Genomic DNA, 6,000 nt, shown 5'->3' with positions numbered 1-6,000 from the left:
ACCCGCGCACTTGCGAATCTGTCTGCACTTCAGCGCACCCCCCCATTCCCCCCCACCCCCACCACCCGCATGCTCGTGAATCTGTCTGCACTTCAGCGCTGAACCCCCCCCCCCACAGCGTGAGCGAATCTGTCTGCACCTCAGCGCATCCCCCCCCCCCCCCACCCCCCTCCAGCGTTAGCGGTCTGTTCCCATTACCGCCACCGGTCAAACGCGGGGAGATCCGGGCCCCGAGACAACAGAACGGACGGCAAGCAGGAGCGGACAATTTCAGCGAACGCTGAAAAAAACCAACTGCATTGTGATGTCACTTTAATTCCGTATTTAACTCTATGGCTCTTTCAGCACCTAGGTTCATTGGTTAAAGGTCTGAATTATAAGGAAATAGAATCTTAGTGCATTTTGGACTATGTGAAACTATGATTACTCATAGCAGCTAATAATCGTGTTATAACATGTTACTGCGATTGTTATAATGCATAATGAATGCTGCTCAAATAAGATAAAGCATTCATAATGCAGGACACACGTGGGCAATGCAGTGCACTATCACCCTTGTACTGTATCTGAGTGACCAGTAAGTATGAACCACTATGTTACTTGACCTCGTCAAGTTTGGCAATTTTCATTTACCCACGGAAGTAATTACAGCTTCCTCCTTGACTCTAACTCCTGTACCTGGGCTAATGTATAGGAGTGAGCCAACCTCTAACATTCATGCTTGTCATTAATGGAAATTTTTTAAAATAATAATAATTGGTAATATCTGACACTTTCTACATAAAAAGTTACATAAATAAAGCATATGCTATCAACACATACATAAAATAACACAACTCCTAAAAAATCTGTCTGTGTACAAGATTACTGATATCAAAATTATGCCAAGTTGCAACTAAACTTTCACCAGTTTTTTTTCACTAAAACTAAAGATGCCATATCCCAAAGCAATGCTACCTACATGCCTACCTGTATGATTTCCAATCTACATGTATGAGTTCAAGTCAAGTCAATGGGCCTGTGTTTCTTCATCTCAAGAAGTGGTCTTTATCTGTACACTCACTGTGATGGACACTGACCCCAGCCTTGTCGCAAAAAGGCATTTTAACCCTTTGAAAAGTACAACGATACGTCGTTTAGAATGTTTTGTTTTTTTCTTCAGAATCCTAAGTCAGTGTCTAAGTCAGAACTCCCATGCTTTCAATTACCAGCAGTGATTAGAATGTTCAGTTAAGAACATTCTAATCGCATATTTGCGATCTTACGCCCTAAAGGGGTTAATTATGGATTTGCAACAAGGTGCAAAGTTCAAAGGGGAACGATACAGGACACGTGTGGTGCTGCACACGCTCTACCCAAAACGGTCATCTCTGTCATACAGCGCTGAGCGTTTAGCATCTGTCTTGTTCATCCGTTAAAATACATCCAGCGCAGTTTGCGGATTTCATACGCGTAGTCTTTGAAAGGAGAGGCCTCGTGCTGAGGCGTTCCTCGGGGAGTCCAGCCCTCGTTTTCCCGCGGTTTCGTACCCCTGGCGTGGTTTCTGTGGAAACCCTCGCAGTGAGTAAAATCGGCCGTTCTCCCTCGCAAGCTCAAACGCGCCCCCTTAAAATTGATCGCCTCCCGCGCTGCAAAGCGGCGAGATCTGAAGATTAAGCAGGTTTCCGAATCCCATTGGAGAACAGCGCAACAACAGCCACCGATTTCTGGTGGGGCGCATGGAGAAATCTGCCCTGATGTCGAAAAAAGAAACTCCTGACGGTGTTTATTTGAGTCAGGCAGCTAAAAACGCACTTTAAAAAATACTTCTTTTTTTTTTTTTTTAAACAAGGCATTGTGTTAGGGTACGACCCTCCATTAGTATGAATAATGCATATTATCAACATTACAATCCTCAATGTCATCATCATTACCTATGTCAAAATTACAATTACAAATTACAAACGTTGACTTTCGAATTCAGTCGTAATCATTGTGACCGTCATCCTTATATTTATGAATATTCACATCAAAATCAACAGAAGTGCCGTTCATTAAACTCCCCGGTCTTTCTCAGAAGTCGCACGCGTCTTTGAGCCTTGTTCCCTCATAATGAGGCTGTCATTGGCCAATGTCGGTATTCTAAAGGCTGAATAATGCTGAATAATAATCTAGTCAGGATACAGAGCACATTTGTAGTCATTCCCCCCAAAAGAGGAGGGGGAAAGAAAAAGAAAAGAAAAAGAAAAAAGAAAAATGATGAAGTAAAAAGAATGCACTCATAGAGCCTTTAAAAGGAATATTACTGGAGTGGATGTTACATAAGACTATGTCCGCATGGCTAGCTGCTTGAATTACTGTACAAATCAACACCATATAAATAACAAAAACAAACCAGTACAGACAATTCTGGTGGTGTGTCTCAAAGTTCTACCTCACTGAGGCATGGTCTTAGAAGTTGGATGTTCCAGCCAATGAAAGCCGTCGTCTGCTGACAAGTCTGCACTGTCCCTCAGACGAAAAAAAAAATTTGGCCAGATACTGTTGCCTGTTCATTAAAAGGCACAGTGAGTCACGCACCACTGCGGGGAAATCCTAACATTTACACAAATGGGTCATCTCCATATCTGCCAGGGAGCAGCACTGGAGCCTGAGTGCCTGAGTGCTGATCCACTGCAGACAACCCAAAACCACTCTTCAGACAGAAACATACGATAACACTTATTACAATAGGGCCTGGGAATGGAAATAGTGCAGCATGATTAGTTATCTGCAGACATTTGACCATTTTTTCTTTAAGAGAAATGGAAAATTTTGTTCCCATAGAATTTTGTCCAGAGTAGATTTCTTCTTGGGCATTTTAGTGAATATGTGGCAACTCTTATTCCATAGTCTATCCACTCTGCCCCGAACACACACAAGTACGTATGCACGCACACACGCATGGACACACACACACATGCACACAACCGCACACACACATGCACATACTCCATATCGTGACTCACCCACACTACACACTAATCTCAGCGGACAGCTTGCTTTTTCTTTTTTGGAGATTTTATTTTTGTTTATATAATGGACAGAGTAAGAAAAAAAAACTCTTTTTCCGACATATTCAGCACACTACTCCAATCTACCCCGAAATATACCTGTACTTGCAGAGTATATATTTCCTGTCATTAAAAAATAAACAAACCTAAAAAAAAATATATAATTTGTTTTTAAGCAAACCTTGTAATCTTTCACTTCACAACTCTCTTCAGCCTGAATTAATGTGAGAGGTGTTATTGTGTTCGCAAAACACTTATCTTTCTAAATCCTATAATTAAACTTTCAGAATGAAGACTGACAACGAGATGAATTCAGTCCGCCATCTTTTGCTCGATTTAACAGAGGGAGGCATAGATGTTATGGATGAGAAAGGTCTACCCCTTGCTACAAAACAGGGTAACGGCAAGCCAGTCAGGAGAAGGAACGGCCATTAACGAGTTATTTAAGAATTAAATTAGTTATTTAATTTTATTTAATAAAATATATACCGTCTTTCGGATGGGACGTTAAACCGAGGTCCTGACTCACTGTGGTCATTAAAGATCCCATGACACTTATCGCAAAGAGTAGGGGGTTCCCCGGTGTCCTGGCAAAAATCCCAGATCTGGCTCTCGCAAAAACTTGCCACCTAATCATCCCCTGATTTAACTGGCTAAAAAATGTTCTCTCCCTCCAGTGGAGCTGCTCAGTGGCCAACAGTGGAGGATTGTGTTTTATTGGGCACTCAGGTGAATGTGTGTGAAGTGATAGCAGGGCGTTCTGCAAAGATGCATCCTGCTCACTACCTACCCTGGTAATAAAGTTAAAATAAAAATAAAATAATAAAAATGTCTGGATTGTCTCAGTCTCCAGGATCATTGTGGAGTGAACAGTCTCGTGCTTGACTGGGGCGGCACAAAACAAAACTGAAATTCGACGGGTTGAATCACCATGAATCATCTTACCCCTTCAGCCTGGGCCCTTCTGCCTGTTTTAATCGCACATCCTTCGTCCCTCGCTACCACTACATAAAAGAAATTGGTTAAACAAAAGGAAAAGAGAAGAAAAGAACAAAAAACTTACTAAGAATGAGGTTGTAAAAAAAAAAAGGATTAATGCTATCCAGGGCGACGTACTGAAGAGAGCATAACAATGATGTTCCGGATGATGTGCTTTTACAAAAAAAAAAAAAAAAAGAAAGAAAAAAAAAGGTTACTGGCTTTGATTGATTTCGTTCTCTTTGTGTGTCTGTTAAAGCGTGAACAAATTGCTTCATTTGGACCCGGGGGTTCTCAGGCCTGATCCTGGGGGTGTGCCACAGTGTCTGCTGGATGTTTGTTTTAACCTTGGAATCAGCTGCCAATTCAGATCCGAGAAATAAGGTGAGGTGAGCTAATTGTGCAATTCTGCTGCTATAATTGATAAATTAATTTATAATTAATAAATTATATATTTTATATCATTGATAAAGTAATTGCTGAGTCACAACAAAAGGTCAAAATCAGGGGCAGTAGTTGAGTCCTATTCTTCTTTTAAAATTTATTCCTGCCTTTCACCCAATGCCTGCTGGGATAGGCTCCACCCCTTCCAATCCTGACCAGGGCAGAGCAGTTGGATAGAAAATGGATGAATGGATGGACGTACACTGGGAGAAATATAGCTTTATCAGTAGTACTGGTGTTAGATTACTGTCTATAGTCAGTTTTTTTTATAATGGAACAGGCAGACACAGAATCTACATCCTTGTATTTATCATAGTTGCCAACTGTATGATTCACCACAACACGCTCAGCTGTTCAAAGGCTATTTTAAATTTTTGAATTTTGACAGTTAACAGCCATGGTTAGTTCTGTCAGGTGCCAGGCAGCCAACAGTTTGTTTTCTCGAGTCGGAAAATATTAATTTCATATTAATTTTTTTAAAAAGGCCTTCAAAAAGAACAAAAATAAACTTGGATAATTATAACTGAAGCCAGGCGACACAGGGTAAGCTTGAACACCAGCTTCATGGAATACCCCGTTGGTTTTAATAGCTGGAAGGAGCTTCAGGAAAACAAGCTTTTAAACCAGACAGACATGCACAGTCAAAGTCCTGGAGGTCCAGCCACCAGCTGTTGTTTTAGCTCTCATTTAATGAGTACGAATCTCAGAATAGAGAAGAGTGATTCAATTGATTCAATTAAGGTGGTAATTAATTGAATCAAACACTTTAAAACTCCAGCGGAACAGAAACCTGGAGGACTATATCACTGCAGGACACAGGATCTAATCTGACTCTTCAGTCCAGATTCCTTTATCAAATTAGCTGACTGAGGTAAAAAAAAATATTTTTTTTTTACTGCAGTCAGTTGATTTTATGAAAAAATTAAAAACTGGCCACCCCATGAAGTAAGTAAAAATAATAACTGTAAAATCATTTTAACGATCTGTTAAAAGTTGTAACAAGGAAATGATTATTTTTCCACTATATCGTAGGTTAATGGAACAAAAAAAGTCTCTCCATCTTAAACATTTCAACAGTACTGATATAGTGAGTGACACAGGTTTATGAATCTCCACTAAACTAACAGAGATCCAGAAATCTACAAGCATGGCTTCTTGAAACACAACTTTTTAGAGACATAGTACCCAGGGAATGTTGATCAGTACAGAGTTGGCTCTCGATTTTTGGTGGCTCTAAACAGAAATATTTTCGGAAACATTTGTGGACCAAGATGGGGGAAGGGGGAAGGGCGGTTGGGGGGTGGGTGGTTAGCCAAAAATACAATTAAAACGTTTTCCAAAAAAAAAATTTTAAACTTGAACTGCGTGACCCAGGGAAGGGTGTGGCCTTAAACACAGAGAGTTTATCCCAGCAGCCCCGGCTCTAGATCAATAAAAGCAGATTAATCCAGCGCGCGACAGCACTGCTCTGCACAGAAACGGCAAAACATTTATGTCTTCACTGACTCGTGCTTCTGACATTCATCTGATTACACGCATACTCTGG

The sequence above is a fragment of the Anguilla rostrata genome, chromosome 11 (genome assembly GCF_018555375.3).
Source record: "Anguilla rostrata isolate EN2019 chromosome 11, ASM1855537v3, whole genome shotgun sequence".
Classification (NCBI taxonomy): Eukaryota; Metazoa; Chordata; class Actinopteri; order Anguilliformes; family Anguillidae; genus Anguilla; species Anguilla rostrata.
This window is presented reverse-complemented; position numbering follows the sequence as displayed.